General features: G+C 40.7%; 1 protein-coding gene and 1 pseudogene across 3 annotated transcripts in view; both read left to right on the top strand.

Annotated features, from left to right (window-relative positions):
• Wls (Wnt ligand secretion mediator) overlaps positions 1 to 13,462 on the top strand; it is a 133,370-nt gene that overhangs the window by 65,940 nt on the left and 53,968 nt on the right. The gene's annotated exons all lie outside the window — the stretch shown is intronic.
• LOC129682096 (60S ribosomal protein L35a-like) lies at positions 633 to 964 on the top strand (annotated as a pseudogene).

Below are 13,462 nucleotides of genomic sequence, written 5' to 3'. Positions count from 1 at the left end.
TTGAAAAAGCCTGCTTTATGCATCTTTATCCCTAGTACTGTTTATGGAAACCAGTAGATGCTTAGAAATATGTGGTTGAGGTAAAAGAAATCAATTTGGGTGGTACATATAGCATTCAACTTTTAGAAGAAAGTTCTAAAAGTTCATTGTCCCACTTCAGTGACAATGAAAACTGTTACATTTTTGTCTCATCAAGGGATTTCCCTCCAGCCCTAGCAAGCCAGGTTTAATAGATTATCATCATGTCTTGCTGTACCTAGAAGAATGTTGCATGGTTTTTCTTCTCTTAAATCTCTTAGAAGTTTAATCTATGATCTTATTCCTGTGGGCTGAAGAACAATGTTGCAGACCCAATTTATTGCTTCATTTAAACACAAAACTTTAGAACAGCATTAAGACAAAGAGGTTGTTGGTTTGTAACTTCTGGAATTATATTTTCATTTTTCCCTTTAACCTCACTGGCACTTTCTGGCAGAACTTTAATACATTATTACTATATTATTATCCAGAAAGGAGAAGGGGAAATAATTACTTTCCTCAGAAGTTACTATTTCTTACTGACTCAGAAAACAGGTATATTCATCTTGGGGCCTGTGGAGGCCTGCTGGAAACAGGACTTCTAAGCAGCAAACATGTCTGGAAGGCTGTGGTGCAAGCCCATTTTTGCTGGCTGTAAACGAGGTCTCCAGAACCAAAGAGAGCACACAGCTCTTCTTAAAATTGAAGGTGTTTATGTCTGAGATGAAACTGAATCCTACTTAGGCAAGAGATGTGTTTATGTGTATAAAGCAAAAAGCAATACAGTGACTTATAGAGGCAAACCAAACAAAACCAGAGTGACCTGGGAAAAGCAACTCATGCCCATGGAAACAGTGGCATGGTTCACGCCAAATTCCAAAGCAACCTTCCTGCGAAGGCCATTGGACACAGAATCCATGTGATGCTGTACCCTTCCTGGATTTAAACTAATGAAAAGTAAATAAATAAAAGTAGAAAGAAGGAAAGAGAGAGAGAGAGAGAGAGAGAGAGAGAGAGAAAGAAAGAAAGAAAACAGGTATATTTATTACTTATTTTACAGCTGTGATTTAAAAATAGTGTTGAAGACAACTTATAGAAAGAAGAGGGGTTTTTTTGGCTTAGGGTTCCATAGAGATAAGAATCTGTCATAGGAGGGAAGCATGGCAGCAACAACCAGTCATGACAGCTGAAACAGAAGCTGAGAACTCAGATCTTGAACTACAAATGGCGTATGGCTTTTAGACCTCAAAACCTGTGATCAGTGACATACTTCCTGCAGCAAGGTTATACCTCCTAAATCTTCCCAAACAGCTCCACTAACTGTGACCACGTAAGAGTGATGAGTAGAACCTAACCAAAATTGTGAGCCTTTGGTGTCATTACAATCCAAAGCATCACAGGAATTATAGACCAAATTAGAGGAACATCCTTTCCTAAGTACTGCATGTGAATGTATGCCTGTGTATGCATAAATATATATGGAGGTAGGATTGGGGATAGAAAAGTAGGTGACAGGCAGGTGAGAAAGTATAATGTCACTATAATAAAATAACACAGTTGGTGTATAGAATATGACAAAGTGACAGGAAATTTGAGGTGTAAGAATATTTGACATAGGATTGAGAATCCGAGTTCAGTCTCAAGAATCCACTTGATAGTGGAAGAAGAGAAATGACTTCATAAAGTTGTCTTCTGATTTCTATGTAGGTGCTACGGCATTATACACCCTCCTGTATTATATACACACAATAATAGCAAATGAAATTTATAAAAGAATAATTGATGGAAGGGGCTATTGCTTAACTTGGTAAATTTGTAATCAATATTATCTTGTGTTAAGACATGTTGTAGTAACTGTAAGCAGGACTGAGATAGACTCTGGCACTCAGGAGCTTCTAGTGTAGTGTGTTCAAATGACAGCATTGAAATAGCAGCGCACATATTCTGAGTCTTCTGTCAAGTATTTTACATTCACTGCCTTATTTATTTCTTATGGTCTTATGAAACATAGCTTACCATAATTCCCATTTCATAATTGGGGAAATTCAGATATTAGCCCAGTATTGCATTGGTCTCATGTGGCCAAAGTGGGCTGAGATCCCAGATAGCCTGTCTCCAGAGATGACCTCTTTTTATATGCCAAAGTTGGAGAGGAAGGGATAGCCTGGATGGAAGAAGAGAAGGGATCATGGGTATGCACCTGGGATACTACAGAGCCAGATGATAGCTTACTGTGCCATTTATAGAGTTTCCATTTTAGGCTGAGGACAAGGCATAGGACAAGTATAAAGGCATGGCAAGTATGTTTTGTTTTGTTTTGTTTCAGAAGATGTCTCATTATATATCTCATTATATAGCTCCAGCTGGCTTAGAATTTGCTATGTAGACCATGATGGTCTCCAACTCACAGAGATCTGCCTAGCGTAGCTTCTCAAGTGCTAGAATTAAAGACATAGGCAACTGAACATATTTTAGAAACTACCTTTCTGGCTGCAGTGTGAAAAACTATCTCAACTAGGCCATAGGTGGTAGCAGTATGAGGATGAGCTGAAAAGAGTAATAAGTCTGAAAGATATGAATCAGAACAAATTGCAATCTGTGCCAATTCAGACTCATTAATCAACAAACAGCTGATGTTCCAATAGTGTTTCCAGTTGTGCAGCATTCATGTAGTAGCTGTCTTGACTGCAATAACAGACAGATATTTTCTGAAAAGTGGTATCTTTGTAGAGGACTTGACATCAGACATGTTTTATCCTTTTGTCCTTGTCATATTGCATTTGCAGACTTTGAATTTCAGCTAGGAGATGATGCATCAGAATGTAAAAAGGGAAATACTTCTCCACAATATGTGGACCAAATATTTGACCAAATGGAGAAAGATGAAAGAGATGTATAAAGAAAGAACTGTTGGCTGGTTTGTTAAACAAATGCTTATTCATTTGTATAGCAGTTCACACCCAACACTTGAGGGCATCTTAATAACAGAGGCAGGGCCAAATTTATAACTAGTCCAAGTCCAGTTTTGGCAGACACTCCATGGGTATAAGACAGGGTTTGTTTTGCTATTTTCTTAACTGAAAGCATCAGGAAAATACCAGCCAGGTCAGGGAGTTTTTGATTGGAGAAGGAGTGCTGGCATAAATAACCACAGATTATATGTCTACTGGAGGCTGGCAGCAGGCTGGTCTGAGTTGCTTCCATTTGAAGTTACCAAACAACCACTTGTGATTGGCAATGTGGGAATGCAAGTGAGGGTTGTGAAAGCTTTTTAGTATTTTTCTCCCCGGGGAAAGGACCTAAGCAAACCAAAGTTTCTCTAAGAAGTTATAAAAGCTTTTGACACCATATAATAATTCTTCATTTCTTCTAATATCACTTGCCTTCCCCCTTTCTTTTCACTTACTTGGTCAGTAGTATGGCCTAACTATCCTGGAGCTGGATGAAAAGGAAACATATTTTTAAGTGTATTCTATATGTATGTCATAATGTATGTCATATATGCAAGATCTGTAAGAGCAGGCCCTATGTATCTATGCTAGTGAGTGGAAAGTTGTTCTTTATTTAAGGTTTTCTAGCCAGGAGATTGAAAATATGATAGATACTAACACCATTGCACATCCAGCTCTTGTCTTTATACTATCTGGCTGTATAGTACTAGTTTTGAACAATAAAGCGTGAGAAGCATTCAGATGACTTCTTCTATCACTATTGCTCACATCACGCACATGCAGGAGCCAAGCTTTTGTCAGTCACCAGGTTTTTTCTTTGTTTGTTTGTTTTTGGTTACTGGAGTATATTTACCCCCCCCTTTTTTTTAATTTTTTATTAATTACACTTTATTCATTTTGTATCCCCCATAAGCCTCTCCCACCTCCCCTCCCTATCTCACATTCCCTCCCATTTCTGCATGCATGCCACTCTCCAAGTCCACTGATAGGGGAGGTTCTCCTCTCCTTTCTATCAGTTCTCATCAAAAGTGGCTGCATTGTCCTCTACTGTGGCCTGGTAAGGCTGCTCCCCCTTCAGGGGAAGGTGATCAACGAGCAGGTCAATCAGATTATGTCAGAGGCAGTCCCTCTTCCCATTACTATGTAACCCACTGGACACTGAACTTCCATGGGCTACATCTGTGCAGGGGTTCTAGGTTATCTCCACGAATAGTCCTTGGTTGGAGTATGAGTCTCTGGGAAGTTCTCTGTGTTCAAATTTTCTTGTTCTGTTGCTCTCCTTGTGGAGTTCCCGTCCCCTCCAGCTCTTACTATTTCCCACTTCTTACATAAAATTCTGAAAGGCAAAGAGGATGGACATCAGAAGAAAACGAAAATAGGAAACAACCTCGGAACCTGCTACAGAGGGCCTCTGAAAGCCAGAAGAAAACAGGAAACAACCTTGAAACCTGCCACAGAGGGCCTCTGAAAGCTTCTGCAGTATAGACTGTCAAAGCAGATGCTGAGCCTGATGGCCAACTGATGGGCAGAGTGAATGGAATTTTATGTAAGAAGTGGGAAATAGTAAGAACTGGAGGGGACGGGAACTCCACAAGGAGAGCAACAGAACAAGATAATTTGAACACAGGGAACTTCCCAGAGACTCATACACCAACCAAGGACTATTCGTGGAGATGACTTGGAACCCCTGCACAGGTGTAGCCCATGGCAGTTCAGTGTCCAAGTGGGTTACATAGTAATGGGAAGAGGGACTGCCTCTGACATAATCTGATGGGCCTGCTCATTGATCACTTCCCCCTGAGGGGGGAGCAGCCTTACCAGGCCACGGTAGAGGACAATGCAGCCACTTTTGATGAGAACTAATAGACTAAGATCAGAAAGAAGAGGAGAACCTCCCCTATCAGTGGACTTGGGGAGTGGCATGCATGCAGAAAGGGGAGGGAGGGTGGGATCGGCAGGGGAGGAGGGTGGGGCTTATGGGGGGATACAAAATGAATAAAGTGTAATTAATAAAAAAAAAAAAAAAGAAATTTGAAACTAAAAAAAAAAAAATTCCATTCACTCTGCCCATCAGTTGTCCATCAAGCTCGGCATCTGCTTTGACAGTCTATACTGCAGAGGCTTTCAGAGGCCCTCTGTGGCAGGTTCCAAGGTTGTTTCCTGTTTTCTTCTGACTTTCAGAGGCCCTCTGTAGCAGGTTCCGAGATTGTTTCCTATTTCTTTTTCTTCTGATGTCCATCCTCTTTGCCTTTCAGGATGGGGATTGAACATTTTAGTTAGGGTCCTCTCTTTTGCTTAGTTTGTTTAGATGTACAGATTTTAGTGGGTTTATTCTATGTTGTATGCTTATATGAGTGAGTACATACCATGTGTGTCTTTTTGCTTCTGGGGCAACTCACTCAGGATGATCCTTTCCAGGTCCTACCATTTACCTGCAAATTTCATGATTTCCTTATTTTTCATTGCCGAGTAATACTCCATTGTATAGATGTACCACAATTTCTGCATCCATTCTTCAATTGAGGGGCATCTGGGATGTTTCCAGCTTCTGGCTATTACAAATAAAGCTGCTACAAACATGGTTGAGAAAATGTCCTTTTTCTGTACTTGAGCCTCTTTTGGGTATATGCCTAGGAGTGGTATGGCTAGATCTTGAGGAAGCGCTATTCCTAGTTGTCTGAGAAAGCGCCAGATTGATTTCCAGAGTGGTTGTACAAGTTTACATTCCCACCAGCAATGGAGAAGGGTTCCCCTTTCTCCACAACCTCTCCAGCATGTGTTGTCCCTTGAGTTTTTGATCTTGGCCATTCTAATGGGTGTAAGGTGAAATCTCAGGGTTGTTTTGATTTGCATTTCCCTAATGGCTAATGAGGTTGAGCATTTCTTTAAGTGCTTCTCTGCCATTCGATATTCCTCTACAGAGAATTCTCTCTTTAGCTCTGTTCCCCATTTTTTAATTGGATTACTTGGTTTACTGCTTTTCAGCTTGTTTAGTTCTTTATATATACTGGATATGAGTCCTCTGTCAGATAAAGGGTTGGTGAAGATTCTTTCCCATTCTGTAGGCAGTCGCTTTGTTTTGATGACGGTGTCCTTTGCTTTTCGATTTCATGAGGTCCCATTTATTGATTGTTGCTCTTAGAGCCTCTGCTGTTGGTGTTCTGTTCAGGAAGTTCTTTCCTGTACCAATGAGTTCTAGGGTATTCCCCACTTTTTTTTCTAGCCGATTTAATGTGTCTGGTTTTATGTTGAGGTCTTTGATCCACTTGGACTTCAGTTTTGTGCAGGGTGATAAGTATGGATCTATTTTCATTTTTCTACATGTAGACATCCAGTTGGACCAGCACCATTTGTTGAAGATGCTACCTTTTTTCCATTGTATGGTTTTGGCATCTTTGTCAAAAATCAGGTGTGCATAGTGTGTGGGTTTATTTCTGGGTCCTCTGTTCAATTCCATTGATGCACCATTCTGTTTCTATGCCAGTACCATGCAGTTTTTATAAGTGTTGCTCTATAGTACAGCTTGAGATCAGGGATGGAGATACCTCCAGAAGATCTTTTATTGTAGAGGATTGTTTTAGCAATTCTCGGTTTCTTGTCATTCCATATGAAGTTGAGAATTTTTCTTTCCAGGTCTGTAAAGAATTGTGTTGGCTATTTGATTGGAATTGCATTAAATCTGTAGATTGCTTTTGGTAAGATGGCCATTTTCACTATGTTAATCCTGCCAAGCCATGAGCATGGGAGATTTTTCTATCTTCTCATATCTTCCTCTAATTCTTTCTTCAGAGACTTGAAATTTTTTTCATACAAGTCTTTGACTTGCTTGGTTAGGGTTACACCAAGGTACTTTATGTCATTTGTGGCTATTGTGAATGGTGTTGTTTCTCTAATTTCTTTGTCAGCCCTTTTGTCTTTTGTATACAGGAGTGCTACTGATTTTTTTGAGTTAATTTTGTATCCGGCCACTTTGCTGAAGGTGTTTATCAGCTGTGGGAGTTCTCTGTTAAAGTTTTTGGGGTCACTCATGTATACTATCATATCATTTTCAAATAGTGATAATTTGACTTCTTCCTTTCCCATCTATATCCCCTTGATCTCCTTCAACTGTTTTATTGCTCTAGCAAGGACTTCCAGCACTATGTTGAAGAGATATGTAGAGAGTGGGCAGCCTTGTCTTGTCCCTGTTTTCAGTGGGATTGCTTTAAGTTTCTCTCCATTCAGTTTGATGTTGGCTATAGGCTTGCTGTATATCGCCTTTACTATGTTTATATATGTGCCTTGTATCTCTGATCCCTCCAGTACTTTAAACATGATTGGATGTTGGATTTTGTCAAATGCTTTTTCAGCATCTAGGGAGATTATCATGTGTTTTTTTTTTCTTTGAGTTTGTTAATATGGTGGATCACATTGATGGATTTCCATATATTGAACCACCCCTGCATACCTGGGATGAAGCCTACTTGGTCATAATGGATAATATCTTTGATGTGTTCTTGGATTCGGTTTGCAAGTATTTTGTTAAGTATTTTTGCATCAATGTTCATAAGGGAGATTGGCCTGAAATTCTCTTTCTTTGTTGAGTCTTTGTGAGGTTTAGGTACCAAGGTGACTGTGGCTTCATAGAATGAGTTTGGTAATGTTCCTTCTGTTTCTATTTTGTGGAATATTTTGAAGAGAATCGTTGTTAGCTCTTCTTTGAAGGTCTGGTAGAATTCTCCCCTGAAGCCATCTGTTCCTGGGCTTTTTTTGGATGGGAGACTTTCCATTACTGCTTCTATTTCTTTGGGGGATATAGGACTATTAAATTGATTTACCTGGTCCTGAATCAGCTTTGGTAAGTCAAATCGATCAAGAAAATTGTCCATTTCATTTAGATTTTCAAATTTTGTGGCATATGGACTAATGATTGTTTGGATTTCCTCAGTGTCTGTAGTTATGTTCCCCTTTTCATTTCTGATTTTGTTGATTTGGGTGGTGTCTCTCTGCCTTTTAGTTAGCTTGGCTAAGGGTTCTTGTTGATTTTCACAAAGAACCAGCTCTTGGTTTCATTGATTCTTTCAATTGTTTTATTTGTTTCTAATTGATTGATTTTAGCCCTGAGTTTGATTATTTCCAGCCGTCTACTCCTTTTTGGTGTGTCTGCTTCTTCTTTTTCTAGGGTTTTTAAGTGGGCCATTAAGTTGCTTGAATGAGCTGTCTCGAATTTCTTCTTGAAGGCACTTAGTGCTATGCACTTTCCTCTTACCACTGCTTTCGTTGTGTCCCACAGGTTTGGGTATGTTGTGTCTTCATTTTCATTGAGTTCTAGGAAGACTTTAATTTCTTTTTTTATTTTTTCCCTGACCCAGCTGTCATTTAGTAACAACTTTCAGTTTCCATGTGTGTGTAGGCTTTTTGCTTTTTCTATTGTGGTTGAAGTACAGCTTTATTCCATGGTGATCAGACAAGATACAAGAGATTATTGCAATCTTCTTGTATCTGTTGAGGCTTGCTTTGTGACCAACTATATGGTCTATTTTGGAGATGCTGAGAAGGTAAATTCTTTTGTGTTTGGGTGTAAAGTTCTGTAAATGTCTGTGAGGTCCATTTGATTCATGACCTCTGTCAGAGTTTTTGTTTCTTTGTTTAATTTCTGTTTAGTTCACCTGTCCTTTGTTGAGAGTGGGGTGTTGAAGTCTCCCACTATTAATGTGTGGGGATCTATATGTGGTTAAAATTTTATCAATGCTTCTTTTACAAATGTGGGTGCTCTTGTATTTGGGCCTAGATGTTCAGGATTGTGATGTCTTCTTGGTGGAATTTTCCCTTGATGAGTATGAAGTGTCCTTCCCCATCTCTTTTTATTAATTTTGGTTGAAAGGCTATTTTATCAGCTATTAGAATGACTACTCCTGCTTGTTTCTTGGGTCCATTTGCTTGGAACGTCGTCTTCCAACCTTTTACCCTCAGATAATGTCTATCTTTGTGCCTTAGGTGTGTTTCTTGTATGCAACAGATTGCTTTTTTTGTTTACGTATCCATTCTGTTAATCTGTGTCTTTTTACTGGAGAGTTGAGTCCATTGATGTTGAGAGAGATTAATGACCAGTGGCTGTTAGATCCTTTGATTTTGATGTTGGCTGTGGTCATAAGGTTGTGTGCTTGGTTGCTTTTTGTTTTACTGTAGTAAGGTTAATTATTTCCTGTTTTTTCTTGACAGAAGCTAATTTTTTTGGGTTGTATTTTCCCTTCCAGTGTCTTCTGTAATGCTGGATTTGTGTGTAGGTATCGTTGAAATTTGTTTTTGTCATTGAATATCTTATTTTCTCCGTCTATGAGGACTGAGAGTTTTGCAGGGTATAGTAGCCTTGGCTGACATCTGTGTTCTCTTAGGGTTTGCATGATATCTGTCCAGGCCCTTTTGGCTTTCGTAGTCTCTGTTGAAAAGTCAGGTGTGATTCTAATGGGTTTGCCATTATATGTTACTTGGCCTTTTTCCCTTGCAGCTTTTAGTATTTTTTCTTTGTTCTGTATACCTACTGTTTTTATTATTATGTGGCGGGAGGATTTTCTTTTCTGGTCAAATTTTTTGGGTGTTCTGTAGGCCTCATGTCTTCTTATTGGCTTCTCCTTTAACTTGGGAAAATTTTCTTCAATGATTTTGTTGAAAATATTTTCTGGGCCTTGGAGAAGGGAGTCTTCTTCTTATTATTAGGTATTAGTAATACCTAATAATAATAGGTATTATTATTCTTCGGTTTTGTCTTTTCATATTGTCTTGGATTTCTTGGACAGTCTGTGTCAGGAATTTTTTGGATTTAACATTTTCTTTGACAGATACATCGATTTCTTCCATTGTATCTTCTACCTCTGAGATTCTTTCTTCCATCTCTTGTAGTCTGTTGGTTATGGTTACCTCTGTAGTTCCTGTTTTCTTCCCTAAATTCTTCCTGTCCATTTTTTCTTCCATTTGTGTTTTCTTTAATTTTTCCAGTTCTATCTTCAGGTCGAGTTGTTTTGTTTACTTCCTTCGCCTGTCTGCTTGTATTTTCCTCTTTTTCTTTTAGTTCCTTCAACTCTGTTTCTTTTATTTCTTTCAGTGATTTAATTATTTCTTCTCTGAAGGCCGCAAGCTGTTTGGCTGCATCTTCCCGTATTTCTTCACGGATGGCCATAATCTGCTTGTCTTTAACTTCCTCCATTTCTTTACAGATAGCAATGATCTGTTTGTTTTATCTTTCTCTAATTCTTTACGTATTGTATTTGTTTCCTCTATTATCCTCTTCATCAACATAGATGTAAGCATCTTCTTGATTTTCTATTATGCTGCATTGTCCATTGCTCTTTGCCCCTGGATGGCTGGTTTCTGGAGATGCCATATTGCTCTGTCTTTTGTTGGTTGAGCTTTTATGCTGACCTCTACCCACTGGGCTGTTTTAGGTGTTGGCTGTTAGTTTCTGTGCTTCCTGGAGTCCTGAGGTAGGAAGAATCCCCTTGGCCGGAAGATGATTTTTCCTGAAGGAGTCCTCCTCTGCTTTTTGGTTATGGTCACTGTATGGCCAGTGTTTCTCAGGAATTACCACTGCTTACCTCATGTGTATAGCCTTGAGTAGTAGCTGTGGACTTTGTTAGGCGGGGGGGGGGGATCTCCTCTTACCCATAGAAGTTCTCAAGACAGCTTCCCCACTGCTGGGTTTCTCATTATTAATTTAGTGAGCTGCTGCTGTTCCAGTTTTCCAGCTTCTTGAAGAACCTGCTGATTTCCTAGCTGTGGGGTTTTCTCTCAACAGGGAAACTCAGTCTGTTATCCTGGGGTACACAGTTATGTCCGGGAAAGTGAGAGGATCGCCCAGCAAGTCCCTGAGACAGAGGCTGAGTGCTCTGCTCTGGGCCTGGAGAATGTGCACCTAGGTTGAGTTGGCGCCTTGGGGCGCCGCTCTGGTCTGGAGTCTAGGTGCCTCACTCTGGACCAGAAGCTGTGTGTCCCTGTTTGGGATGGCGGCTGCAGGCACTGCTCTGGTCCAGAGGCTGTGGGTACAGCCCTCTTGAAGGACCAGGGATTCCCACAGTTTTGTCAGTCTAGCTAGGGATAACTGGTTGATCCTTGGCACAGTATCTGAGGGCTGCTGTAATGGCTCTCTGGCTTTTGTAGGTCTGAGGATGCAACTGTGTGTGCCCCAGTGCCCTAGTGGAACTCAATAATGGTGGCTGAGCACAGCGCTCCCGCCTGCATTAGAAAGCTAGAGCCTATCGTCTGCGTGAATCCAGAAAGTCTTTTGGTGATGGGTGTCCTGAGCATTAGACCTAATGATCCCCCCCTCACTGGGGGTTTCCTCCTGCCAGAGACACCCACTCTTTGCTTTGGGGATTGCTGTTCTGTCTGAGGTGGTGAGTAGAACCCACAGGCACAGACACCCGCCCGTGGCTTTGCCTTTCTGGCCTTTGGGAGCCTGGGCATCTGCCTAAACTGGATAATTTTCCTGAGACCTTTTCGGGGTGGGGGTTTCAGCTGAGTTCTTTGAGATCAGACCAGCCGTTTCACTCCCTCTGGGTTTGCACCTGATAGTGAAACTCAGTCTGTGGTGCCCTGGTGCCCTGGTGCCCTGGTGCCCACAGTTCTATCTGAGGCAGCGAATCAGGTGTGCCGGCAGGGCTCTATGCAGGCGCCTGGGTCCCTGGCTCTGGGTCCGGGCTGGCTCCTGGGTTGTCTGCAGAACCCGAGTCTTTTCCAGAGGTTGTCTGGGTGACCTAAGGTCTGTCCCAATCGTTTCCTGCTCCGTGGGGTTATCTCTCGACTGGAAAATCCAGTCTGTGATGTTCTGGGCCCACAGTTCAGTCTGAGACAGTGACCAGATCACAGTGGCGTGTAGCTCTGGGCTGCCGACCAAGCGCCTGGCAGAACCAGGATCTCTTCCGCGGTTTAGCAGGGTGAGTTAAAACTGATTGAACCCCCCACCATGGGGTATCCTCTCACCTGTGAAACACAATCACTTGTGTTTTATGCCCACTTGTTCTTATTGCTGGTCACTGTGCCAATCCTGCTGTGCTGCTGGCTCAGAATGAGAGTCCTCCCGGCCCTGCCTTCTTGCCCCATCTCTAGCCCCCCCCTTTTTTTAGCACTTTCACCCACTTCCACGAATTACCATCCCACCTCTGACTTTCATTTGTTTAGCAGGATAGGGTAATGTAACTAATATGCAGCCCCTTGAGGGCATTATATTTCATGTCCTTCCTAGTGTGGAAGGACATGGATATTTCTAAGATCTTTTTGTCTGTGATGACCCCCCACAGACCATATCTGCTCTTACAAAATCCTGTACATTTCTTCATGTATCACTCCTTAATATAAAGGAAGTAGTAATTCTAACAAACTATAGTACTATATTCCCTATATTCTGAAATTAATTTTTCTTCAACCCAAATATGTCTCTGAATTTGTTTGAGAAACATGAAGTTTGCACAACCTAATGGAATGATAGGCTTCCACACTAAAGGGCCAGTCTAGAATAAGAGCAAAAACCATAGATTTCAGATCTAAGCACACTTTATACTAATGCTGTATTCCTTTATTCCATAGACTTAATATAATCAGTGTCTTTATAGGTAGCTTTTCCCAATGTCATTTGTAACCTTGTTCATCCTGCCCTTCTCACAGGGAGTTCAAAACAGGTATGTAGTCTTAATTATGTCTGCAAGGTGTCAGGAGTATCCCAGGAGCCATGAGATTTCCTACTCCATTGAAAGGCAGAAGAGAAGTTCATTAAAGAATAGCACAGCTTTACTGACTTCTGCCTAGTGCTCTCCTGTTAGAGTTTTGTGTTTCATGTTTGGAATAGTTTTGGAGGGAAGTTCCATGTTTTTCTCACCTGCTATTTTATTGAATGAAAGGTAGATTTGAGAATTCACTTCCCCCAATAAAATGACAGAAATTGCTATCCTTGATGCTTTATACACTGTTCTAAGCAATTTTCATGATGTGATTAGTTTAGTGGTTATAAAATGAGCTAAAGGAAGAGTTCTATTGTAACAGGAGAGGAACCCAAAGCATCTAACCTGGGAAAAATAGCGTTGATTTCAGTGAGGGAGCCAAAAGGTTATTGGAACAGCCATTCTTCCCGTATTTCTGGACTTCACATATACTAAGGAAAAATATAAAAATGCTGAGGCTAACAGCCAGGACACACTAGCCACTGGAATATTTTGAGAACTTGGACTTTCTGAGTTCTTCTTCACACATAGGAAAAATAATACCCTTGTCCTCAACTACACAGGGAGTAAGCAGATAATGGGTAAAATAACAGGCTGTAAATATAGTAAACAGCTAGAGAATTTTGAACTTGACCTATTGGCAAGATGGGAAGAAGCAAAAGGGTGATGTGTTGGCCAGCATGAAAAATATGTGCTTTGTCTGAGGTTTCCTGGTACTCTATTAGAGCACCTGCACTGAGATTTTGAGGAAGGGAGTTTTAGTCATCATGTTACTAAAAAAAAAAAAAAAAAAAAAAGTGTTTC

The sequence above is a fragment of the Psammomys obesus genome, unplaced genomic scaffold (assembly GCF_907164565.1).
Source record: "Psammomys obesus unplaced genomic scaffold, mPsaObe1.curated_primary_1811, whole genome shotgun sequence".
NCBI classification, from domain to species: Eukaryota; Metazoa; Chordata; class Mammalia; order Rodentia; family Muridae; genus Psammomys; species Psammomys obesus.
This window is presented reverse-complemented; position numbering and strand designations above follow the sequence as displayed.